Source organism: Diadema antillarum, unplaced genomic scaffold (assembly GCF_040938485.1).
Source record: "Diadema antillarum isolate AM-2024a unplaced genomic scaffold, OU_Dant_1.0 scf00000128, whole genome shotgun sequence".
NCBI classification, from domain to species: Eukaryota; Metazoa; Echinodermata; class Echinoidea; order Diadematoida; family Diadematidae; genus Diadema; species Diadema antillarum.
In genome coordinates this window covers 2,730,876-2,758,744 of record NW_027271017.1, presented here as the reverse complement: position 1 = coordinate 2,758,744, position 27,869 = coordinate 2,730,876, and the positions used below count along the sequence as shown (strand labels likewise).

The 27,869-nt window shown below is 38.0% G+C and overlaps 1 pseudogene; it reads right to left on the bottom strand.

Annotated features, from left to right (window-relative positions):
* Positions 1 to 8,917: 8,917 nt before the first annotated feature.
* Positions 8,918 to 27,869, bottom strand: part of LOC139720480 (uncharacterized) — a 38,426-nt pseudogene continuing 19,474 nt past the window's right edge.

Genomic DNA, 27,869 nt, shown 5'->3' with positions numbered 1-27,869 from the left:
TGGAACAATCTGACTTCCGCAAAGTACATTTGGTATATCAATGCTCCCACGGATTGGCAAGTACTCATTCGAGTGTGGGACAAGCCCATAAAGTCCAAAATCAAAATTGGAAATGATGATGATTCTCATGGGGTCCAGCAGGCCACATACGAATTCAATGGAAACCGACCTTTCAGAGGCAGAGAACGCTTTCTCTCGCCTCTCTCTTCTGTTGAGCTGAAAACAGAAATCCGGGGTGACAACGGAGAGTTCTCAGTTTACGCCACTCCAGTTCAAATCGTAGGTAAGATAATAAATGAACCTTTGACAAAAAGGTTATACAAAATGTGTAAGAGACGGGACACAGAGTTAAGCCTACAGGTTGCAGAACTCAGTGAATTTTGGGCACCCCAATAGAGAAGTTTGGAACAATGTTCTGAAGACAGCGTGCTTCAAAATCATTACATAATCAGGCCTACTGCAATGGTAGCAAAGGAAAGCGTATAACCATATTAAGTCATAGTGGTGTTGCTGGGTATTTTTTTTTCAAACATTTGTTACAAGCACCAATGTGTGGTAATTTGACGGTGATAATGTGAACGTAATTTGTTTGTGTCTCATTCTTTAGAGTGAAAAAAAATAAAACAAAGCTAGCCCTTTATATATTTCTCATCAACAGAACAGAATGAAAATGTTCTGGATCAGTACTATTCTGAAGAAACATGCTACATAAATTTAGTCCATAGGCCAAGACCCGAAAAATGGGTTATTGGTACCATCTGAGGTGGCAAAACCTTTCTGGTGTCATTTTGTTTGTCGGACATAGATATGCTTATCAAACTATGATAGCATTTCCAAATGAGTAGCTTAGTCATAATAAATGAATTTTTAACCAATTTGGTCTCGTTTTTATGTCCCTATACTTCTGAATCGAAACTAAACCGCTATACAAAGAAGAGCACTGCCTTCAGTATGTCCACAGGTGTTCTGTTGTAAACGCGGTGCGCTTAGTCTTTATGCAAGGCAGCGATGGGAATATCCAAAGGGCTATGATGTCCACAGCTGTCACGCGGTGCGCTTAGTCTTTATGTAGAACAATGTACCGTTATCAAATCTAAAGTTCCTAATAAAAAGGATTATCTATACTGTTTTTATACCACCCTCTCAACAAATTCATCAATTTTAAACAAAAATCACTCTCTTTATTTACAACATTATTTATCATAATGTATTGTAGTGTACCGGTACATTGTTTTTGCATTATCTTTCATTGTTGGATGGAAATAAAGCGACATTTGCGTGGTATTAGCGTTTTCACCATAGCGTTTTCACCGGAAAATGATAAATAATTGAAAAATACGGTAAAATTCACGAGGAATTTCTTTTTTGTTGTTGTTGTTTTTAGATAAAGGGATATACACTGTATTATAAGCTTTGGATATTCCCTTCGCCGTCTTGAATATTAGACTAAGCGCTGTGGACATAATAACCCTTGGATATTCCCTTCGCTGCCTTGCATAAAGACTAAGCGCACCGCGTTTACAACAAAACACCTGTGAACATACGGAAGTCAGTGCTCTTCTTTGTATAGCGGTTTGTCTCGATTCAAAAGTATAGGGATATAACAACAAGACCAAATTGGTTTAGAATTCATTTATTATGACTAAGCTACTCATTTGGAAATGCTATCATAGCTTGATAAGCATATCTATGCCCGACAAACAAAATGACACCAAAAAGGTATTGCCACCTCAGGTGGTACCAATATCTGGCCTGGCCCATGGACTAATTGTTTTGATCTTTGATAACGTTTTGTGTTTTAAGATACCCAAACAACGACTTTCCATTGCCTTTGTAATCATTGCAGATTCTATCGACACAGGAAAATGCCACACTTCCCGTAAAGGAAAATGGAACCTTACAGGTATGCCAACGAAAGTCGGATTGCTCAGTCAACTTTGTTTGTTTATTTCGTTTACAAGTATGTTTGAAACCATGATGCGTGTAGCTTTACCTTGTGCAAACTCGAAAGTCGTTGTGTAGCGGTGAGTGTTCTCTATTCTCTATGTGATATGTTACATAGTTTATACGTTTGCATTCTAAAATCCTAGTATTGTTCATAGTATCAGCATCATATATCAATGAGTAAAATGTACAATAATATATAGAATTTAAAATGAATATGTCTTATTGGTATAACAAATTGGTGCTGTTGTTGTTTTGTTCCAGTGTTCCACGTCTTACAAGCTTGGCTTTTTTTAGTGGAGCACTGTTTTCCATCATTGTGATTATTTACTATTTTTGTTGCCATGGCAAAGTGCATTGTTTCTTTTATACAACATCATTCGTGTATAATACTTTATATTGTATTGAAAAAAATCCTTCATCAGACGAGTGTAAGAGAAATGAAAAAAAAAATGGTATCACTTTGGATTACGTCAGCTTTTTCTTTTCTTTTCTTTTCTTTGTGATGATGGAAATAAATAAACTATTGAATTGAATTGAATTCGAAAAGTTTTATGATTTAAATCCCATATGGTGCTGTCGTATGCAACCCTTTCTGTACCAGGGAATGAAACCAGTGTACAGGATGCTATGTACAAAACACACAAAGGGTTCATCTACACTCTTATTGTACCATGTCCCTCTCACCACAGATGTAACAATTCATACCTTGTAATGCTGTGAGGGGTATTAATGACATTGATATCCTCGCATTCTGCTGTACTTTTATCTGGAATAATTTTCCATTATGTGGGTTTTAAACCTCTTTCTGTATTGTTAAAAAAAGTATGTGACTGCAGTACTGATGGCGGTTTTTTCTTGATGGCAGGGAATGCTGAAATAGACAGTGGGAAGAGTGGCTCTATGGATATAGTCTGCCAGAGTGTGCCGCATATCCCCTCTGTCCTCCTGTCATTTAATTACACGTTGTGGAGGGTAGGCCTCAAAACGTACTCACCTCAGCAAATGGGGCGATTCAGTCTGATTTGCAAAAGGTTACACCCTTTACTTCTACGACGTGGCATCTTGCATCTTTCTGTCTTATGCACATTTAACAACTCTCACACTAAGGTAAGCGTGCAATGTTTATTCATCTTCTATGCAATACAAACTGAGCTCTGGTAAATTTGATACAATCATTAGTCCAGTTCAATTCTGTTCAGTTGTTAAATATTTCTCAACAGAACAAAGAAAAAAAAAGGTCATTGGATATATAAATGTGTTAAGGTTTATGTCCACCATTCTCTAGAATGCTAAAGTCTGAAAAGACGTGACATAAATTTTCACGAGAGTGACGTTGGTCGTAACAAAGAGGAACGCGATAACTCCGGTCGTAACCCAGCATACATGCATGTATAAGGTCTTCAAAACAATCTTTCTATATACGCGTTTTTGAGGTTCAGTATACGTCTTCGTCTGAAACGGACGGTTGTAAAAACACACATAGCACGTCAAAATTTGGAGTTAACATTTACCCCAGAAGCACAGGTTTTCTTGAAAAAAAAAATATACAAGTTATCGGACGTTAGAAAATCAAGCGTCCAGTACCTAACGTGTACTGGACGTTTGTTTGTTTGTTCGTTTGTTTGTTTGTGTGTTTGTTTGTTTGTTTTGAGAACCTTTTTTGTTGTTGAACGTTTACCAAACGTCTTGAAAACGTCCACTTAGAACTCAGCAAACACATAACGTTTTCAGAACGTCCACAAAATGTTTTCATTCGAAAGTCAGTTACAGTACGTCTTCGTCTTTGATGAACGTTAAAAAATTGTTTATTGTATTAGGTCCGCTACGTTATCTATTGGCTTCTACATCATGAATATTCATGCATATTTATTAGCCTTCAAGTAAGAAAATCTATAATTTGCAAACTTTGCAAGTAGATATTTAAAAAGACATTGAAATCTTAAGTATTTATGCTGTGTTCAAACTTTTTAACTGCGTTAAAATTGTACTTACGTTATTGTTCAGTTATTTTATTTCAAATTGGGTTATGGAGAGGTAAGCCCTATTTTGATATTTTAATGAACCCAATAAAGGTATGAGTGATTTAAGTTTGAATAGTAATAAACTGTGTTTACACGCATTAAAACATGGTTTGTTTGGGGTTTTTTTTTGCCGGTATATAAACGAATGTGATACAGTTGCATCATCTTGGAATAGGATGCAGTAGGTAGTAGGTGGTAGGACATAAGGAACATGTTAGGATAGGATTATATAGGATTATGGTTGGGATTAGGGTACATTAATCCCAGATTGTCAGTACAGCATATGAAATCATAACTAAATAGTATGCCCAATTCAACCCTTATTTTTACCCATTACGTTTTGAACGGTTTTAAAGATCTTTAAAGGTTCTTTTTACCTTCTTAAAATGTTTATATGAAATTATAAACTTGAAAAGCTTTAAGACTTTTTTCTTTTTTTCGCAATATTTCTAAAAGCTCTTAAAACGTTTTTTATACACATAAGACGTTCTTACAATGTTTTCTGGTAGTTCTTTACGGATATGAAAGGTTCTCTAAACGTTCTGAAAATGGTCATAACACTCTTTTAGACATTCTTACATAATTCTTAAAAAGCGGCGACCAGCAAATAAGTGTGCATGCGCAGCTAATATGGGGATTTGTGTTGTACGATTCATTTAATTTCATTCCTTTTTCTTCGCCTGTTTCTGTTCTTTTGATTCAAAGGACAACATTTCGGGCCTGAGGAACTGATCTGTTTCGTACCGGTTTGCATGAACGGGGTTCAGGAGTGCTGAGTTCGATGGAGATTGATATAAATGTGTGAAGCCTACTCTTAAGTTTTTTTTTTGTTTTGTTTGTTTGTTTGTTTGTTTGTTTGTTTTTTTTTTTGGGGGGGGGGGGTATTTATTCATTTACCACTCGTGGGATGGATAGTCCTTTCAGCAAATTGCTGTTTTTCGAAGGGGTCCAATCAAAGTAAAAATAATATAACAATACACAAAACATTCAGAAGGGGAGAGTAGTAAAAAAAACAACAGCAACAACAAACAAAAAATGACTAAACAAGAAATACGCAAATTTTACTGAAACAATAAAACAAGTAACAATATACGCGAGGTACATGTAAGTCAAAGAACTCAAACAATATAGAGTAAAAAAAATAAAAAAGGAGAAAAAATTAAATACAAACAATACCCAGTCAATTATCATATTTTCCTTATTTAAAGGGACTTAGACATTATAATCAGTCGGCATTTTAGAAAAATTCTAGGATATTATTAGGAGTTGTCTTTGCCTTTAGCATTTATTCAGGGCGGCATTACTGAAGCCTAGTTCTAATCTAGAGAAGTTAGTGGTAAGACAGCTTTTTTTGGCAAAGAGCTTTATCATTTTTTTTTTTTTTTTTTTGTCAGCGGTGTCTATGTGATTGTGACTGAGCTAGCGGACCCGGTAGAATTCACGCAATGAACGTAAATGACATCGTATACATGGCTGATTTAACGGTTCAGCTAAATTTTTGACCGCTATGGGCAGGTAGATATTCACCTAGGGATACAAAATGAGTGGCCACTGGCCGATTTAGCCAGGTGGCCGCCATATTAAGGGTCCACAATACAGTAATTTCGTCCGAGGGATTTTTCAGTGGCCGCTATATGCAGGTGGCCGCTATAGAGAGGTGGCCGCTAAGACAGTCTTGACTGTCAAAGGTTTCCTGACGTCTATAATTCCCTTGTCACACTTTACCGGATAAGGCAAACGCATGGAAACCGAAGGTCTATTTTTGGCATCCGTTGAAATCCGTTAAAATGCCTTTCATGTCATTTCCATCCTTTTAATGGACGTTTGTCTTCCGGTGATGTTCGTCAGAGCGGCCAGAAAACTTTGTGCATGCGTAAAGTTTTTCCTCGCCAAAAACGGATAGCGCGATCAGACCCTTGTCCTTTAGTTGCACGTTTTCTCCTGTATCTGTATTGTACTTTGTCGTTTTCCTCGAGCTTTTAGCCGCTAGGCCTCCTGTAAAGTACGTTGCTGCAGAATGCCAACGTACAGTGGCCCTCCTTGTCATAGACACAAAGGCGAAACAAATTCCAACTACTTTGCTAAGTCTCCCCGAATTTACCATGCAAATGTTGTGTTTCAGGTGAAAAGGTGCGAGGCACATCAAAAAGAAAGCAAAATGCATCATATGTTTCAAGGTCAGAAAGATCATCATCTTCTTGGGGGAAATAACTTCTCACCCCTCTATGACAGGACAACAAGTCTTTCGGAAAAGCAAGATTTTCAGTCAGTTCACTATGGCTGTTGTAAGATTGTTGTAAATACTTAGAATCTGCAGAGATCTGGAGAAAATTTATGGAAGCATGCATAATTATTATCACCTATAACACACTATAGTTGTAGGTCTTACCAGCGAAAAGAGCAGCCTTGATCACATTCGCTATCACGGGGCAATGAATCATATTCGATATGACTGGGCATCGGCTGAGATAAACTGTTGGATATTCACAGGTTAAAAGTTATGAATGAACTTTGATTTGAAAATGAGACAATGAGTAGAAGCCATCAAAATCAAAACCCATGACGTCTTCTTCTTCTTGCTTGTGGTCTGTCTGTCTGATCTGCCATCTTGAGTCTTATGCAGTGAAGACTGCGTCCCTCAGCCAGGACCTGGCAGCAGGGGTGAGGCTACGGAGGGCAGTCCATCCTCCTGCCAGGCGATGGATGGTGCAGTCCTCTACCAGGTGATCTGCTGTCTGTATTTTCCCGCAGTCGCATCTGTCTGTCTCTAACAGTTTCCACTGGTGCAGGCATGCTTGGAAGCGCCCGACTCCAGTGCGGAGTCGATTAAGGCGACACCAGTCCTTTCGTGGGAGGTCGCAGCCAGAGGGATGAGATGTAAGTGGCAGCATGTTAGTGAGTCTGCCTGCAGGCTGTTGCTCCTTCCATTTGTTTCTGAGCCAGGCCTTCCGACTGAGGTTCCTGTTCTCTGAGGAGAGGGCTTGTGCAGTCCTGATAAAAGGCTTCCTGCTTTCGAGACGCTGTCTAGGGAGGGCAGCGTGCATCTTGGTTTGGAGGGGATGGTGTTCTTCCGTGTCAGCCTTCAGTGCTGCCTGTCTTGTAGCGGCTTCTCTTCTGAGGTGGTGGGGCGGAATGCCTGCTAGCACAGGGAGCTGGTGGGTGGGGGTTGGTTTCAGGCAGGCTGTGATGGTGCGGAGAGCAGAGTTGAGATGGGTGTCCACTCTCTTGGTATGGCAGCTACGCCCCCAAGCAGAGACACAGTATTCCGCTGGAGCGTAGACAAGGGTGAGGGCAGTGGAGCGGAGGGTGGTAAAATCGGCTCCCCAGTCATGGCCGCATAATCTGCGTAGAAGGCGCACTCTGGCAGATGCTTTCCCAGCTACATTCAGTGCATGGTGACGGAAGGTGAGTGAGCGGTCGAGTTTCACTCCGAGGTAAGTTGGAGTAGCACAGAATGGAAGATTGGTTCCTTGAAGTTTGACATGGAGTTGGCGGTCTGCTTCTTTGTTGTTCAGGTGGAACACAGAAGAGATGGTCTTTTGTGCATTAAGTTTTAGCCGCCATTGGTGGTAGTAGGTCTGCAGAGTCTGCATATCTTGGGTGAGGGTGTGTTCAGCTTCTTCAAAGGAGTTTGATGTGGAGAGAATAGCCAGGTCATCAGCGTAGGCGTATTTAGAGCTGCTGATGTGGGGGATATCTGCTGTGTACAGGATGAAGAGTGCCGGTGCAAGAACCGAGCCTTGGGGGACGCCGTTCTTGAGGGTCCTAGTTCTGCTGGATGCGCCGTCAATGACTACTTTGATGCAGCGGTCTGAGATGATGTTTGTGGTGGCTTGGACCATCTGTCTGTCTTGAAGTGCTTGATGGAGCTTGAGGGTAAGTCCTCGATGCCAGACTGTGTCGTAGGCAGATGAGAGGTCGATAAATACAGCTCCACATTTCTTCCTGTCCTCGAAGGCAGCTTCGATTTGGTTGGTTGCTGCAAGCACTTGGTCTTCAGTGCTACGCCCTTTCCTGAAGCCTGCTTGTTCATCTGGTGAAAATGCTCAAGGATAGGCTCTATCCTGTTTAGAATGAGTCGTTCGAACAGTTTCAGGGGCACCGACAGAAGTGAGATGGGGCGGTAGCTCTTAGGGTTATTTCTGGGTTTGTTCGGCTTTAGAATGGCTACAACAGTGGCCTTCTTCCACAGCAGGGGGACTTTGGCATCAGAGAGGCATCGTGACATAAAGTGTCTTAGCTAGTCATTAAGGCGAGGGCCAATGTGTAACAGTTGTTCTGGGTGGATGTTGTCAGGGTCAGGGGCTTTCCCATGCTTGAGAGTGCCTAGTCCTTGTTTCATTTCGGAGATGGTGAAGGCTGCTGTGAGACCACGATCAGCAGACTTTCAGTTTGTTGTTAACATCGCGGGAGAAGTCCTTGTCAGGGAAAGGGTATCTTCCGTTGTTGATGAGAGTACGTGCTATTGCATCTGGCGTGACGGGGCAGGCCTTTTTCTTGGTTGTCCTCCCAGTGAGTCTGTTGATTAGTTGCCAAGCTTTCCGGCTTGAGTGCGTAAAGTCGATGCTCTCACAGGCTTCCCGCCAGCGTGCCTTCCGTGTATCGTCAAGGTGGGACTTCAGCTGGGCTGCCGCCTCTGCGGCATGTTCAGCGTTTGGTGAGTTTTGGAGAGTCTTGTGGAGCCGTTCACATTCCTCGTCCCATCCAGGGATGTACTCTTTCCGACAGCCTCGTGGGATGGTTGCTTTTGATGAAGCACTGACTGCCTGGAGGAAGGCACTATATGCCTTGTTGATGTCCGTGGTCCATGGGCAGGGAAGATTGGCTGCTAGGTTATCTGTCTCTTCCTTATAGATGTTCCAGTTTGCCTTGCGGAAGTTCCATCTTTTTGCTGGGCGTGTCATGGTTGGAGTCACTAGGGGTGTGCCTCTGATAATGTCTGTCCAGCACTAGTCTTTCAGGGGCCTCAGAGGAATCACTTTGCCACCATGCAAGGTCTGGGTTGGTTGAGGAGTCCCATCGACTGGAGTAGAAAGTAGCAGGTTGACGTCTGTCAAATAGCAGGTTAAGGTCGAGTTCTGAAGCCCAGTTGCATAGCTCTTCGCCATTCGAGGTGCAGTAATTATATCCCCATTCAGTGTGCTGGCAGTTGAAGTCGCCGGCATACAGAACCGGAGACGGTGCGTGGGGAAGGTCACTGGGGACAAGCTGTGTAGGAGGAGGTTTATAGACATTGATGATGTGAAGGCCTTGCACCTCAATGTGGTGCCATTGGACGGCAGCATTCTCGGCGCAGGTGGCAATGACGCAGCAGTCTTTCACACAGGATTTCACATATGTCGCAATACCATGATACCATGAGAGATGTATGACATCTCTCTTTGCAGGAGTGAGGCCCTCTACGTTGAGTTGTAAGACCCCAGGAGTAGGCATTGTCATGTGAGGTCACGCAATAATATACACAAATTGGAACAATATATACAATATTTACAAAGGAGTTCACAAGAGTTCCTCGATGAACAGGCTAGTAGTAGCGTGTACAGAGACTCGGGTGTCTCAAGAAGATCAGATCAGGTCAGGAAACCGAAAGGTATGCAACTCGTTAGCCGTCGGACGTCGAACGTTTCCAGGATGGACCACGTGGAGGTCAGTTGCTGTGCCATCCCCCCCCCCCATGACGTCAAGGTTCGAATAGCTTTCGAAAATCTAAATGAGCCATCTTACTGTCATGTAACTGTGATGCATTTGATTTGATGTATCAAAGAAACTGTTTGAGAGAAAACAGAGACTGCTTCAAACCTTGAATCAATGTCCAAACTTGAAAAATGAATTGCTGACATTGATATTCTGAATGTAGTCAAAATAGTGTTTCATGACTGCAGGATCTTCAAACAAAATGGATGAGTTCAATGAAGATTGAATATGTGCCTTTACTAGAGAAAATCAACGTTCATCCGGCTGTTAATCATCATAAAGAACATCTGAAAAAAAGAATAAATCAGAAACAAAACAAATAGAGAAGGTTAAATTTGTGAAGTAACATCGGGCATGAATGAAAATGATTTTGTGTAAAGTGGGAAATTTTGGGGTAAATCTTCATGTAAATGATATTTAGAACCAAAATGAAGAAAGCGGTGTCAAAAATGTAGCAACGAGTAGCCAACATGATTATTGAGAAGGAGGCTAAGTCTTGGCCTTCGATCTCTTGGCGTATTGATGGGAGCTGATATGAGATGTGAAGTGAAGTGTACAGGTAGTAGAAGCAGAACTGGCCGAGTGGTGGACGCTCGTAGATGATGTAATACATATTTAGCCCGATAATTGCCATCACGTCAATGGATCTTTGATGTTCGATGTACGTCTCGTGTACGTTTCTCATTCGTTTGCACACATTTCACTATCCTGTACACAATCGCCCCAGGTTCGTTGTTTCTTCGTTTGGTGCGGCCCCTTTACAGTGCACGTAGGCCTACGCTCTTCTAAAACGGAAACTTTGCACTTTGTCCACCGGATTGACGATTTGAACAACGGATGAGCAAAAAAAAAAAAAAACTCCCGTTTTTTTGTACGGTGAGCCTATCCGGCAAAATGTGACAGCAGCTTATACTCTAAGACGGAAACTTTCCACTTTGTCCACCGGATTGATGTTTTGAACAACGGATGAGCAAAATATCGCCAGTTTTTTTGTGAGGTGGGCCTATCCGGCAAAGTGTGACTTGGGGTTAACATACAACATGTTTCAGCTGGCCCTTAAAATTTTAGTCATTTTGTTGTTGTTGCTGTGTTTTTTTGTTTTTGTTTTTTGTTTTTGTTTTTGTTTTTGTTTTTGTTGTTTTTTTTTTGGGGGGGGGGGGTATTTTTTTACGTTTGAAAGGTTTTTTTACCGGCCATTTCAAACGTTTTAAACACTTCGAAAACCTTCCAAAAAACACAGACGTTCTGCAAACCTTTTGACAAAACGTCCAAATAACGAACATGGAATATTTCAAGAACGTTCCGAAAACGTCCAATTGGTAGCTGGGAACTACATTACACGTATGGATGCGAATCGAGCTACTTGTAATAACCTCTCATTCATGTCTAGTATAAAAGGATGGAAATACCTAGATTCGTGAATGTGTTGTGAATTGGACAACAGATCTGGAAGCACGCATTCGGCCACCGTGTTCATGTTAACCCAGAGAAGATAGTAAAAATACTATGTACATTCCTGTGTGTGAGTGTGTGTGTGTGTGTGTGTGTGTGTGTGTGTGTGCGGGGGGGGGAGGGGTGGGGTGTGAGAACTTGAAACATTGCCACGGCAAAATCATCTATACAAGAACGCAAGTTTTCTGATGTGATGTCATTTCACCACTCTTAACAGATTGTGTTCAATGCCACTGGGGACCTGAGGATCACCATAGAAAATGTAGACATGACTATTCTAAGGAAGGGACACAAGAAAAGTAAGTATAAAACAGGATCCTCAGGGCATTCTATATCTCACAAACTAATGATTCAAGATACGCAATTAGAATACAACATTGCATTTAAGGATGCAGAAGAAGTAAAATTCGACTGTTGTCTAATGACTGCAAGTTATAAACCATAGTATCTTGATCTCTGATGGAAACCCATTACCAGATAACATTCTACAATTGAAGACCTGAATATAAGAACGACCCAAGTCCTATTTTTGGCCAAATTCAGTTTGACATGGGAAATTGTAGCTTATGCATGGACTCATCTTGTGTATAAATGATAAATCCTAATTACCCCCGGAAGTACCTGAAATGAATGAGTTAAATCTTATATGAATGTAAGAATGAAGGACTTGGGTCATTCTTACATTCATATTATAGCGCCCTCTCTCGTCCTTCTCTCATCTCTATAGCAGAATATCATGTATATGAATCAAAGAACGACCCAAGTCCATATGAATCAAAGAACGACCCAAGTCCATCACACAAAATGGCCTCTCCACAATTAATGTAAATGTTAAGTTTTAATTTGTATATACAATGTTGCCCTCCCATCACAGTTAAATAGAATATTATTGGACAAATAAAAAAGATATGAATTTTTTTTTTAGTTTACTCGAAATGGTCTTCCATGGACTTGGGTCGTTCTTATATTCATAATAATACTCAATTCATGCATTAGAGCTGAAAGATGCACATTGTTCTGATAATGATAACGATAATAATATCCTCTCGCTTATTCAGCGCTTCGTCAATTAGAAAAACTGCTCTATGCGCTTTACATAATTATAGCTCTGATCTTCTACTTCAGGAAATTTTCAACGTCTTCCGAAAGTGTGTTTACTCTTAAATATAATACATAATATTATATATATATATATATATATATATATATATATATATACACTGTATATATTTGTCATACTAAATTAGGAATTAGACGTAGTTTTTGCAACAAGTCACACTACGCATCCGAACCACTCGAAAGCGATTAATGACATATAAGTATGAAGAATAGATGTGGTTCAGGCTTTGTTAGATATGCAATCAATCCAGTTACGAAGAGGATCGCAGCTGCATCCAAGCGCCAGCGATGCGCAGCGCCGCACTACTTCAGCCGTCAGGGGCCTATTACATCATTTTAACGCTGACACAATAACACGCGCTGTACCGTATACCCCCCCCCCCCCCCCCCCCCCCCAAAAAAAAATACAACGGGGCCCTCCGCAATGATATCTTTAAAGATAGTGAATCAATCCAAATACGAATTCAAGTTATAAAAACGATAACTCATTGCAACATCTTACAGGAAACCCTATTCTATTTGCTTCAGAGGTCAAAGAGAAATGAGGAATATTGTAGAGGATGTCAAGAATCTCTTCCTTCCAAGTTCTGTCTATTGTATTCACACACAAAAGCATCGTAGTCTTAAACTTGGAAGAATCAGACTCATGATGTGCTTTACAACATCCCACATTTCTCTGTGACCGCTAAGCCAAATTAAATGGGGTTCTCTGTAAAATAGCGCTAAGATTTTCGATTTTAAGACCCTGAAGTTGCATTTAGACAGTTTAGTTATATTGGGCGTTATCAATGCGAACAGTTGAGTGTATTTTTTTTCTTGGGGGGGGGGGGGGGGGGGGGGGGCGTACTGCACATACCCAGTAACGGGGTGCGAATATAGGCGCCAGTAATTCATGGGCGTAGAAGAGTCTCAGAGTAGTAATCTTTGAACTTTATTTCTGCCTAATACTCGCCCGACTTTGCCCCGTTCTCTCGAAAACAGCCTTTACTAGACTTCTTTAAGTTCTTGATTTTAGTTTCAGTCTCCTCATGCATATGCCTTTAAATACTGTCACCTTCTCTGGTATCACGCGAGTTAAGTTGAAGTTTTACTGCAGCTGCAAGCTCACACTGTAAAAACATCGGTGTTAGATTTAACACCACGGGTGTTAAATCTAACACCGATCAAACTTCAATAAAGGACCACACCCACAGGTGTTAAAAATGCACTGTGATGGTGTTGAAAAGTGTTCACCTGACACTTCGTGGTGTTAATTTGACACTGTACCTGGTGTTATTTTGACACTGTACTGGTGTTAATTCAAAAATGACACCACATGGTGTTGATTTGATATTTGTTGGTGTTAATATCAATGGTTTAACACCCGTCCAGCTTCAATAAGAGACCACACCAGCTGGTGTTACTTTGGTGTAAATTTATTTTCACATTTTTTTCAAAAATCTAGTATTTTAATGTAAAATTCTTGATCGTCTTGTTTAAATTAAAAATCAACAAGAAGTGCAGTTACTAAGAAACTCTTCAAAAAACAGTTTAAAATTTGGAAATGACACCCGGAGGTGTTAATTTAACACCATAAATGAGCACCGAAAATTTAACACCAGCTCGGTGTTCACTATTTAACACCGGACTTTTTACAGTGCAGGACAACCTGAGGACACTCTTATGGTTGGTACAACATTGGTTCTGATGCTATACAGCGTTTTTAAACCTGGTTTAGTGATGTCTCATCCCTGCATCCATAACACGGCTGCAGGAATGAGACACTATTCAATCAATTAAATTTTCTGAAACGAACGCAGCATTCCATTTGTAAACTCGCAGCCCTATCTGACATTTTGTGCGAAGCGAACCAACTCACGATGAAATTTTCAGTTTTGTAAAACTAGATTATATTTGAAGGGCTTGCTTCCACAAGGCCCTAAATCCATTGAAAAATAATGAATATGGCGCCCTTTGGAAGCAAGCTCTTCATTTCTAAATTCATCTCGGATGTGCTCCGACATCCTCTGATACAGACACATCTCAAGATGATGACTACATTCAATAATTCCGTTATTCATGTAGAACTTTAACAACGATAACGGGCTCTTCCTTTAAATTTTGTGCATAAATACCCTGAACAATCAAAGGATTGTTTTCTTTCCTGTGTCTTTCCATTTGCAACAACCATCAATTCCTCAATGGCGCTGCAGGTGGAACCAAAAGACAATGCGCTTCTACCAGTTATGGACTGACCACTCCCGCTTTAATTCCAGCGGGCAGTAATAGGGTGCGATTGAGTAAGTTTAGACGAATGTATGTGTATACAGTGTCTATATGAAGAGCCTGCTGCCAAAAGGCGCTGAATTCATTGGAAATGATGGATTTAGTGCCTTTTGTAAGTAAGCTCTTCATATAATTATGGTTGTGCAGGATGAAGTGGAGTAGAACGGTTAAACGTACCTAAAGCTAGTATATCAATAGCAGGCGTATTGCACTACATAATAGGAGCATTGAGAATGCATTCTGCTTTCAGTTTTTTTTTTTCCGTATGGAGATATAATTCCTACCTTTTTGTAGTGCCAAACACCAAAACAATGGGAAACAAATTTCTTCTTAGAGTCTTCTTCTTCTTCTCGAGTCACTACGCAGAATGGAACGTTCCGCATTCTTTATATCTGATATTTCTCAATTTACCTCTTTTCTTCCTTTTCATTTTACTGTTTAATAATCGGATCATCGGAAATCATTTTAACTTTAATAGTTTCTTACATTCCCATGTCTAATTTAGGTTGACTGTATGCTCACCATGCATCAGTCATTCCACAATTTTATAGGTGTTTTTGCCTCCGCCACAAAGTCATTATATTTTCAGTTTGTCCGTCCGTCCGTCCGCAGTGTATTTTGTGGACGGCGTAACTTAAAACCTCTTGAGGTTTCCTTATCAAACGAGCTTTAATATTGATTGCTCGAAGATACCCATGCGATAAAGTGTGAACTAGGCCTAATTTTACTCTTGTCTTCAATATAAAAAAAAAATGAGCACACCTAGTTTTCAAATCATCTGCAATCATGTTAATGATTATAATCCACCTTAGAAGTCCACATTCCAAAAACTTAACACGAGCATACCAATATACGGCAAGTGGATGCTGTAGCAAAAGCATTTCGTATTTAATTGAGTCAATGTTCATGTGAGCCTTTTGCCTGTCGATAATAGCGTACGTATCGCTTCGTTTCGATAATATTTTCTTTTTTGAAAGCGAACGAAACCATTTCATGCTGTTCTTGTTTGCTTTTTTCACAGATAAACAAGGGTGCCATACATCTGTGGTAGTCCTAGGGAGTCTGATCGTCCTTATTGTTGTTGCGAGTTTGGTGTTCATCAAATGCTGGCGAAAGTAAGAAAGATGTAGTGCTTCCAAATATTCATCCTGCTTTTGCTCCTCTCAATCTTACACATTTACTGACAATTTCTCTCCTTGAATATCAGGACAACCCTGCAGATGCAGTCTGCTATCCACCCCTTTAGATTATAGGCAAATGCTCCTATGTTGTCCTTGTGTGTGTCTCGAAAATTAGTCACAATTTATTCAAATGGAATTAAAAGACTTCCATGGCTGTGAAGTTGAAAGTAATCCTGAAGAAATTTTTGTTTTCCCATTTTGCTTTCAGACGACATAACCACCTAGATGACGTAAATACCCAAGAGGTACAAGAAAGGAGAACGCCGGGGAATGCAGACATCGTTCAAAGCTCCGAGGGAACAAATTTGCAAGCATCAAATGATCCTTTGAATGCCAGTGTCTACTACGAGATACTAGAACAAGACATCCACCTACCTTTCGGGTCAAGCGAGTATCATGAGTACAGCAACCTTGAGGAAGGGCAGGAGAACGTCTAAACTGAAGAAAGTAGGACCAGAATAGTTGATAGTACGAGACCGATGTTAAATGGTATCAAGCCTACTCAATGACAAATCAAGCTGTCGAGGCAACTGATTCTACAAAGATAGGAATACAGGGACTGTTATCAGGAACTAATGCACTACGACCACAACTACTTACGGGATCCTTGAAGCTGGTGACGTATCTCATGGTTATTATCACGCTACAACAAACCAAATCTCTGCTGCTATCTCTGGTGAAAACGATAAATACTCACTTTTAACCAGTTCCCTACTGAAACTCAAACATCGACAGGAGAATGAGACTCAAAGGGCAAGGAAAAACATTATCAAACCCAGAACTCTTTGCAAGGGGCTCCTTACAATCTTTACACTCAAGCATCAGATGCTTCTGGTTATGAAGAACCAATGACCATGAGACCTAGGATAGGTGTTAAATTTCACCGCTTACAAACACAAAGATTGATAGTGGTTATTACGAGTTATCAACTGTAGACTAGTAATTTTACAAATGATGACCACATTTTGGAAATGCTTGCTTCGACGTCGGAGGATGCTGACAGTGATTCACAAGATTATGGGCATCTGCAGCAACGTTTTGCAAGAAACCTGCTGGTTCTCGTGATGACTTTGTTACAGTTGATGGAACCGAGTACGGGACATTTTCCAAGCCCTAAAACAGCTAAGTCAACCACTTGTAATGATGTGCACAACGGAAATGAGAATCTTTGACTCTCCAATATATCCACGGATCCCCTGATACGCTCCGTCAGTGGATCACGTCAATACCAGCTGATGACTCCAAATTCAGCATCGTCAAATCCAGAAACAACGGACCATTTTTCCTTTTTTGTTATTCTGAAAAAGAGGACGACTACTAGAAACTAAATCTAGTAGGTAATTCTCCCAATGTCAAACACTGTCAGACAAAATGAGATTTCATTTTCTGGATACCTAGTTGTACCTTAAGGGCAAGAGAATGATGTAGGCACACGCACACTCAAGAACATCTTATTCTATGCTAGCAGATCAACAATGAGAAACAAGGTATTTGTAGGAGGCTTGATGTAATGGGCGAGATCGTAGTCGATCTGCTTCCAGCAATCGATGCGAAAAATAAAAAACAAATAAGAGGAGGTGGGGATTGCTCTGGAATAACAACAAAATCAACAACAAACAAACAAACAACTAAAACGGTTTGATAAAGTGTGATGATGAAACAATAAGCACGAAATGATAAGAAATTCATAACCAAGAGTCATCACTTACCAACACATTTTATCAAACTCAATAGCATTGCGTCTAACCTACGGGAAAAGCTAATTCGTACGTTAGGTAAGCTGTCAAGCACATCACAGTACAAAAGTTATGTCAGTGTAATATAGGTTTTCCCGGTCAATTTCATACTTTTGTCATTCAAGTTCCTATTCCGAGCATTCGATTTCACGCATTCCACGCTCGCAGCACTGAATCAGCAATCAAATTCAAAATACGGTCATTCGAATTCACTATCCGAGCATTCAAATTCATTGTCGGAGCATTCAAATTCAGTATCGGAACATTCAAATTCACTATCAAATTTAAGAGAGGAGCACGCATTTCATCAATGAACATTCAAATTCATGTCAAGCTGGCGGCGGAATCTCGTCGGTCATTCAAATTCGTGAATAGGCAACCATGTTCCAAATAACTGCATTCAATTTAAAAGAAATCCTGAATTTAGTTAGTTTGGGAGCGTGTATGCATGATTGTGTTACTCATTTGGCTTTGAATATATCGGGATTTATGATGATTATCTATTTTGCAGTAGAGGTCCACCTGTTCATTGACAATTTTGAACTCGCGCTTAGCAAATAGGAATATACAGGCACATATACTTCGGATTTGACATAAAATGGAGGTCCCATGTGTGAGAGAGTCACAACTCATGCACGTAAAAGATCCCACTTCATTTATTCATCTCAAAGAGCAGAACATCCAACTGGACCCCATATGGAAGACCAGCTTTTGCAGCTGAATATGGGTTATCCAGCCATGTTCTTTGATGGAAAATGAAACAAACAAACAAACATTAGGCACTGTAATAGGCCTACAGACGAGCATTATACATATTGTACGGAGGGTTGGTTGACACTTTCGAGGAAAAAAAACAAACAATTTCGACTATATAAAACTGATACATGGACATTTCATACCTGTGTTTTTGTTGTGTATTGCTGTCTTATTGATTTACTTTTGCGGGACTATGTGAGATCATTGTGTGTCAGCTTGTCTTTAATTTGATGAATTGTCATTATGTGGTTGGTGTTAGGGCGTTGTCAGCATGCAGTATCATCAAAAACTTTGATTACTAGTCGTTGTGTTGTTTGGATGCACTGCTGATTGGACATTACAATTTGAAATCTATTTGATTTGATTTGATTTTATTGTTCCACATTTCAAAACATCAAACATGATACGATCGATTGAACATAAGATTGAACATAGCGTCGTAATTACAAAAAATACAAGAGAAGACAATTTAACAAACATGAAATGTGGGGACCTACTAAAAAGCAAAGCTTGTAATGTATAGGACCCTGTATATATGAAAGTGTTGGTCTTCTTAAACATCCTAGAAACGAAAACTATGAAAGGAAGGAAAGGGACGTAAAAGAAAAGAGAGCAAAAGAGCAAAAGAAAGGAATAAAATATACGAAAGTATAGCGAAATACAAAGTAGCCACCTGTAACGCGCTTACAAGACTCCTTGTCAATCGAGCAACACAGTTACGTAACTGTAAGAATGCGCAAAAACGCACATGATACATAATGATTCATTAATTCAGGAATAGCCTTGACTTAAATGACTCAGTAAAAAGAACGAAAGGCAAACATGGAATACATATGATAAACAAAGAATCTGATAAGGAAGAGGGAGTTCAAATAAAATTGCATGTTGTATTATTAGATATAAGCCTGCACAAGGGATTTTTTTAGTTTACGTTTAAAACAATTCAATGACAACGATTCAGTAATGTCGGAGTCAAGGCTATTCCAGAATGTCGGACCTGTATGTACTATTGTTTTAAGAGCAAATGCAGTTCTCACGGGAGAAAAGTGAAATGAATTTTCCTGTCTTGTAGGGTAAGAATGTATAACTTTATTTTTTACAAACATGGGAGTGAAAGCATAAGGCAATTCGTCTTTAGTTTAATAACTGGTACATAAATATCCCAAGGGAGTAAGAATATATATATCAAAAATCTTTAAGAGGTTATTACTTTTGAACAGAGGGCTTGTCGGTGCTAAATTATTGGTATAATTGATAATCCTTACAGCTCGCTTTTGTATTCTAAAGATAGACTCCAGGCGTATTTTGGAACAATTCCCCCAGGCCAGTATGAGATGAAAAACAATTGAGATGAAAAAAAAAGAATACAAGAACAGAGAACAATGTAGAACCTGTAAACAATAATAATTACACTATATGCAAGCCTTCATTGGTTGTGTTGGCCCTTTTTCCTTTCTTAAAAGTCCACTCCATTTTCCTCGATAAATTGATACACGAAGTAGAAACTTGATCGCCTAAAAATGAATGTGAACGATCCAAATAAGCTCATTGAGACTGTCACGTGACTATCGCATGAATTTGAATGCACGAGTAGGAAAGTCGGTGCTCGCATTTTGTAATTGAATGCCCAATCGTGAATTTGATTTCACGAAAACGAAATAGAACGCCCATAAATGAAATTGATCGCTCGGATTCTGAATTCGAATGCCCGAATATTTTCACGTGCGTGCGTTGCGTGAATTTGAATTCACATTAATGAATTTAATTTACAAAAGTATGAAATTGACCGGGAAAACCTATAAAAGGTGTTAGATAAAATTTGAACAAAGAATATGTCTACACATCAGTTGTCTATGATTCACTTTTAAATTTGAATATGTGTAGTTGTCAAAAGTGAAATTCTTCAGCTTAGAAAGTACACGCCAACTGTTTCTAATATTTGAATTTTTTTTAAAAGAATAATGAGACTCTAGAATCCATGTGCATTCAAAGAGTGCGAAAATATGTGTTGAACACATCGGTGAAGGAAAAATGTACAAAAAATCTGTTCATAAGTTATGAATTCTTAAAGTTTCCGTTCTCCCGTAGCTGGATGCATGGAAAAGATTACATTTCGTGACGTCATGCATGGACAATTATTTAAAGAAAATAACGAGAATTCAATATATTTTCAATTATCCAGCATGATGCAAAGCACTTTCCTTGACTTATTTCTTTCAGAAAATAGGAACAATTGAGTATATGAATATAAGAACGACCCAAGTCCATGGAAGACCATTTCGAGTAAACTAAAAAAAACTTCATATCTTTTTTGTTTGTCCAATAATATTCTATTTAACTGTGATGGGAAGGCAACATTGTATATACAAATGAGAACATATATTATTACGACAATTAACATTAACATTAATTGTGGAGAGGCCATTTTGTGTGATGGACTTGGGTCGTTCTTTGATTCATATACATGATATTCTGCTATAGAGATGAGAGAAGGACGAGAGAGGGCGCTATAATATGAATGTAAGAATGACCCAAGTCCTTCATTCCCTCCATTCATATAACATTTAACTCATTTATTTCAGGCACTTCCGGGGGTAATTAGGATTTATATACACAAGATGAGTCCATGCATAAGCTACAATTTCCCATGTCAAACTGAATTTGGCCAAAAATTGGACTTGGGTCGTTCCTATATTCATATACTCAATTGTTTTGCTCTTAACATAGATTATAATAGCATTAGGAGGAAATGTGCAATTTTCATTTTACAAAAAAAAAATGGTTGTGCAATTATCTTTGTATTTTCTTCGTGAATTTCAAATCTTCTGTTTAAATATCTTTTGAGCTTCATTTCTCTTTTAAGATCACTTATGATGCAATGTTACCTATTATGAGTGTAAAAATCTATACAATATAGCTATCAAGAAAGAGTGTTGTCACGCAAAACTTTAAGTAATGCTTACTATTAGTCTTTTTTTATAATGTGTTACAGACACCGCAACATCTTTTACTGAATTCATCTTCCATTTTCTTTTTTGTGAAATCAGATGATGGCTTCGTCTTACTTAAGTAAAAATTAAGGAATCAGAAGATATTTGCTTCGAATTGATTATGCTTTACAATTCAAACTAGATTGCATTATTGTATGGAAATGTATTGTAGTTGAAATATTAAAAGGCAATGTCGAAACAAGATAATTGCATTTAGCTGCTCAGGGGAATAAAATGTATTTGGTGATGGCACGGCTTCCGACTGCACTAGATGGTGGTTGGTTGTTCGTTCTGCCTCAGAGCGCATCGATGTAGCTGCCATGATGGATATTGACCACGGAAAACAAGCTCTCACACGCACACACACACACACACACACACACACACACACACACACATACATTATTATGTACATGAAGAGTTTCATCCCAAAATGAGCTAAATCCATGTTTTAATTTGTAATTAAAGCCGCTAAAAACAAAGGAAATAAGAATATGCATAATGTTTTTTTAATGACAACTTCTAGAACTTTCCTTTTTATGTTACAGGTGAGTCATTACTGGAAAGGTTTAATTTTGCCTTATTTGATGATGGACTTACTTTGTGATATGTTAAAAAATGACACTTATACCATTTTGCAATACTACTTTTCATATTTATGTATATACGTTGTTATACATTGATGCGTGAACACAAAAGCCACGGTAAGTATAAGATCAGGGAAATATAAAGATAGAAATGAAAATTGAGAAAAAGAGCCCCCATGGGTTTTATGAACTGAATCGCCTGGGAAATACTGTATATATATATATATATATATATATATGAAGAGTTTGTTTGCAAAAACCGATAAGTCCACATTTGCCAAATGGAGATATTTGTGATTAAAGGTCAAGAAAAATAAAGGGAATAATTTTAAAAAATGCTTCTTTTGACCATAACTTTAAAAATGTACCTTTATATGTAGTGAACAATATATCATTTAAAAGGTATTATTTTGTACTTTATGACACAGACAGTACTTCAAAATCTTCAAAAATGGACTTATCGGCTTTTGCAAACAAACTCTACATATGTAATTATACACACACACACACACACACACACACACATACACACCGTCATATATATATATATCAATATATATATATATATATATATATATATATATATATATATATTATACTTTTTTTATACCGTGTGTCTTAAAGAAAAAAAAAACCAATACACTTTTGAAATGGCTCCCGAATAAGAAACATAAGATTCTGGGGGAAAAGATTTATATGTATAGATAGCTTATTGACTCAACTTTAAAATGACACCAAAAAGTCTAAAAATAATTCGTGCTTGAATAAGCACTGTTCACTTTTGTAAAGGGTGTGACAATTAGGCTGCCCAGGAATTAGCCTTTCAATTTTGTGAGAGGTGAGTTCGTTGGAGCTTACAAAACTGAAGTTGATATAATAGGTAGGGATTATGTAACATTGAATATTCAATTATGGATTGTCAAGAAAAAAAAAAAGGTTGTCAAAGATGTCAGCTATTTATTCTTCAGGTCAATGGGTAATCTGAATAACAAGTAGCCAGTAGCTGTGACATTCCATTTTTAACAAAATGTATTTGTATAATCAGATGGGGATTATGTAAATTCATTATTCAAATACATTTTTTTTTACGATCCATAGTTGAATATTTAATGTTACATAATTCCTACCTATCATATTAACTATAGTTTTGTATGCTCCAACGGACTCCAACGGACAAAATTGGAAGACTAATTCCTGCGCAGCCTAATTTTCATACCCTTTACAAAAGTGAGCAGTGCTTATCAAAGCATAAATCATTTTTAGACTCTTTGGTGTCATATAAACGTTTAGTCCATAAGCTATCCATATAATCATATATCTATTATATATTTATCTATATTATATATATATATATATATATAGACAAATAAAAAAAAGTATAATAGCCGACAGGGTAATTTTAGTTGGATGCAGACGCGAATATTAGTTTTAGACCAATTTCTTTCTCATTTTTTTTAAATTCCTCGTCATCAAGGCTGTACAGAGCTTTGCTACTGTAAATTGTTACTACTGAACGTTGACCAGGCTAATCAACTAATATTTAAATTTGGAATTAAAAGTAAATATCAACATTAGTGTATCCTACCTTTTGTCACTAATGTGAAATCAATGATTTTGTAATAATATTTGTTAGATTTTATAATACACAATTTGAATAAAACCCGTTTTTTTTTTCAGCTTTGAAAGCCTGTAAGTGACGTAAATGAATCTCATTGTTTCTAAAATCCTAGGGTGGAATGGTTTGCCTCCTAACTTTCTGTCAGGAAAGAGGAATCAACTTTTAAGGATTGTCTCGAGAAAAAAAAAAGAAAGTCGCGCGATCTTCGCGATTGGTTGATTTAAATTCAAGCACTTATAGGGCGCCGTTAGTCTTTTGAGAAGCTACTACGAAAAGCAATAAGTATTCAAAATACAAAATTGATATAATGTAAAAACAGTAGCTGAGTAAAAAGGAATTGATAAGAATAGCATAAGTATTTATTGATTTCAAATTAAACAGGGCACGGAGGGTCGTGTATCAGCGAGAAAACAACGTCATACATAAATAAATAAACAAAGGGAAAGAAAAGGCGTATATTGCATTAAAATAAATGCATTCTTTAAGGGTGAGAGAGACAGACAGAGAGAAAGAAGACGGGGATGAAGAATGGATAGAAAGAGAGGAAGCGTGAGTATAAAAGCAGATGACAGATGAACAGAGAGAGTTTTTCATCAGCTGTTGTTAATTTGACCTCACTGGTTTCATTTTTAATCGTATTCTGCTCCCTTTTGCTACAGCCTCACGGTTTCGAAAGCCTGCTTTGAACTGGACATGCTGGAGACACTGTGTGAAAATAAAAGGCTGGATTTACGGCTATGTTCTCACTTCAAGTTCCAAGTGTGCTATAGTCGAGTGAGTTAGATCAACATACAACAAGGCTGTATGGTGGCAAGCATACTATCCAAACTTAATGACTTGCTGCGGTAGATGAAACAGAATACTTACATCACTTTTGATTGAGAAGTATCATCTACAAGCCTTGCAGGCTAGTTGGTATTGTAGAATATACTTTCACACATTTTCAGTCGGCGCTTTCATATCCAGTGGATCGTTACATCCCTTTCAGCGCTAGACGCATGTAAGACAAGAATATTTTCTCTCCATTTTAACTTTATCATCACTGACAGGACCAAGAACTGGTTTCAAAATTATGTTCCCTTAAAAGCTGAATAGCTGAAATCCATGCAGCGCTTGTTATGATGGGATAAAATAGAGTACGTTCGTTTAGCCAACATTGATGTATCAATTCATGTGATCTTTGTTAGCCGTGTATCAACAATGAAATATCACAACTAAGAGATATGAAAATGCAAATAACTTCGTGTGCAAGGATTGACATAAACTCTATTTTTTCCGGGTGGCCTATCCGGGTCACGAAAATCATCAAATTGTATGCTGGTTGCCCAGTGACATTTTGTTGGCCCGTTTAAAGAAGACAAACATCAAATAACAAAATGTTTCAACTACACCTAGATATTATTAACAATGTACAATCGTGTGAAAAATATCAGGTATGATAAAGTGCTTCGAATACAACGAACTATGACCAGGAAGTAGAAAATAAAAACTTTACAATGTGAAATGAACTATTACACGTTTAAAACAATTACAAACCACGACAATTGCATTAAAATTGGCGAAGTCTAACACATCGAAATGTCAAGTGAGTTAAACACACAATTTCTTTTTTTATGGCAACACATGATAATGAACTGTATGTGACATTTGAGCACACCTACATATTCTGAGATAAGATTAGGTGTTGAAATTTGAGATAATATACATTGCGTGTCGAAAAAATTATTCCAATTTTAACGCGGAGGGCTATACCGTTTCTTAATGTCAACTAAGGAGAGCACAACATTAGTTGTGTGGAAAGGGCAACTCTTCCTCTTTCAATATTGGTAGGCCTAACTAATTGTGGATGACAATTCCATGCATGACTGTGCACATTTAAACTTTAGGGACAGCAATGACAAGTTACACTTTTTCCATGTTTGAGCGTTATGATGTAACAATAAGTGTCTCTATGAAATGGATGAGATCTACTAATGCAAGTGGGGATGGTCAATTAATCAGGACAGACTGTACGACTGACTACTTCAGGCTTGTGTTTAGGGTTTTCTTTTATGTCTTATGGCCCATAGCCACGATGACTTGGTCATCCTCAAAGGCTATCCAATACAGTTTATTTTTCTCTGTAATGATAATGATGATGATGATAATGATAATAATAATAACAATAATGTCATGCGTTCATTGTATATTTAGATCGGTGGTTGCCATCTCAACAACAGCAAAAAAAAAAAAAAAGTTTGAATCTTTGCCAGGGCATCTTCGGTGATGATACTGATAATGCATAACATCATTACGATAAAACAAGGGAATCTAACATGATGCTCATGGAAGAGAGTTGCCTATACATTGCTTTCTGATCGTTTATCTGAGTGTTATTTTAGGAGAGAATAAAACCCGTTGCCAATTTCCTGGTGAGACAGACAATTTCTAAGATATCTAATAACCATGATGATTGTACAGAGGTGACACGCCCCTACAGACACACTCTTTTTATATCATACAAAAGTAAATGATTTACTCGTTATTTTATGTCCTTTTCGCTCACTGCCGCGCAGTTTGTGGTTTTCAACAAGATATCCACAAAAAAAAAATCGTAGTCTCAGATTTCATATCCTTATTTCTATACAGCTGTCGCACACTCTCGGCATAGAACGCGTTTGGAGTTTGCTGTGCAGTTCCTACATTTTCAGTGGCGTGTCATTTATTGACTTTCCTTTCTTTACTGACGTCGCATATTAAGGTCTACATACAATCGGTGAAAGTAAAATATCTGTATCGGAGCTCGAGATTTGTGACAAGAATCGTTCTGTGTTTTTCAGTTGAGGATGGAATTGTCAAATCGACGGTGGATTTTTGCTATCTGTGGTTTTCTGTTCATGAATACGAGTATTGTGAAATCTAACAGTATTCGAAATGGTAAGACTGCAAAAATGTTTTATATTTTTGATATCAATCGTAAAGTATGGATTACTTTACTGGTACGGCGTTTCCGCAGTGTTTGGTTGCATTGGTATTAAGTAAACGCCACTCGGCTGTTCTTTATTAGTACTAGAAAGCATGTTTTCACATCGTGCTCCACTGGACAGCTTTTCATTCGTAACACAAAATGAAATTCCATCAATCTCAAAATCCCGAAATTATCTATATACGTATAGTTAAATAAATGTTGATGCTGGGGCTATTATTACATTCCGAATGACGAAGTAAGGATGGTGGTTAGAGGGGCGAGGTTTTTTTTTTTTTCTTGAGACAGTCAGATGAAAAAAAAGAACAATCATCCCACGGTATTCACAATCCTTGACAGTTTCAAACTAGATACGTGTGCATATAAATATATACACACACACACACACACACACAAACACATATATATATATATATATATATATATATATATATATATACATATATATATATATCAAATTGCCATGTCGACGCAGATTTCAACGGATTTATCGCCTTCTGGAAGGGAGCTCTTTATATACTTAAATATATATAGTATACAAGAATAGAAATCAGCTTATGCTGTCAATACAAACATTTTGTGACTGCATGAACTTGAATTATGTTCTTTTCTCCAGCATAAAGAATATTGATATGTTCTGAAACTGTTTTATTCATGTGCACTGGTAATGTTGACATGAAAGACAAATGCTAAAATATCTGAGTTGGGCAAGGGTGGGTAATAGCTCTCCTACATTTTTTTTTTTTTTTTTTTGCGTATATTATCAATCAGTGGTGCTTCGGATATACAGCAGTACAGTGCAGGTCTACATAATGTACATCCAAAGCGATGGTTTTGTACATCTGAAACTGCACTTTACAAAAATATTTAAGCATTATTCCACCTCATTGACCTCGATCAATGTGATGTAAATTTAAAGTTAAAAAAAAATACTCGTTTTGATAATGGGAAGTACATGTATTTTTGCTTATGTAATATATTGACTGTAATATTTTTCATGAGGAAATAAATAGTATATTAATATCTTGGCACTGATGTGGACAGCAACGGCACATTGAAAGAACGTGTTAATGCTATCTGTAAAATATTTTCATGTCATTTAGGTGTAAATAAAAGATTCAAGCATCTAGGTATCTTCGACGGTATTTATCATTTACTCCAGTATCATCTTACTCTACTTGGGGCAACACGCATCATTTTTAAAAACGAAACATTCTTTTACTCGGAAATACTCATTGAGAATAATTTTGACCTTAAAATCCGCTTCGTCATACCAAGCACTTTTTGCAATGATGAATTATCAATCTTAAGTCATTCATATTCACTCCACCAGGAACAATTTGTGTTTAAATGTAACAATACATATACTAATAACATATTAGTTCAGCTTTTCTGTCGCAACGACACGACTTACAACAGTACTATCATATTCAAAGTTCCAGTGAATATCATTTACCGTTTTTAAGAGTATTTCTTTTTTTCACAGGCCGCAGATCTTGGAATAGTCTTGACAGCACTCTCAAATATGTCCTAACCCT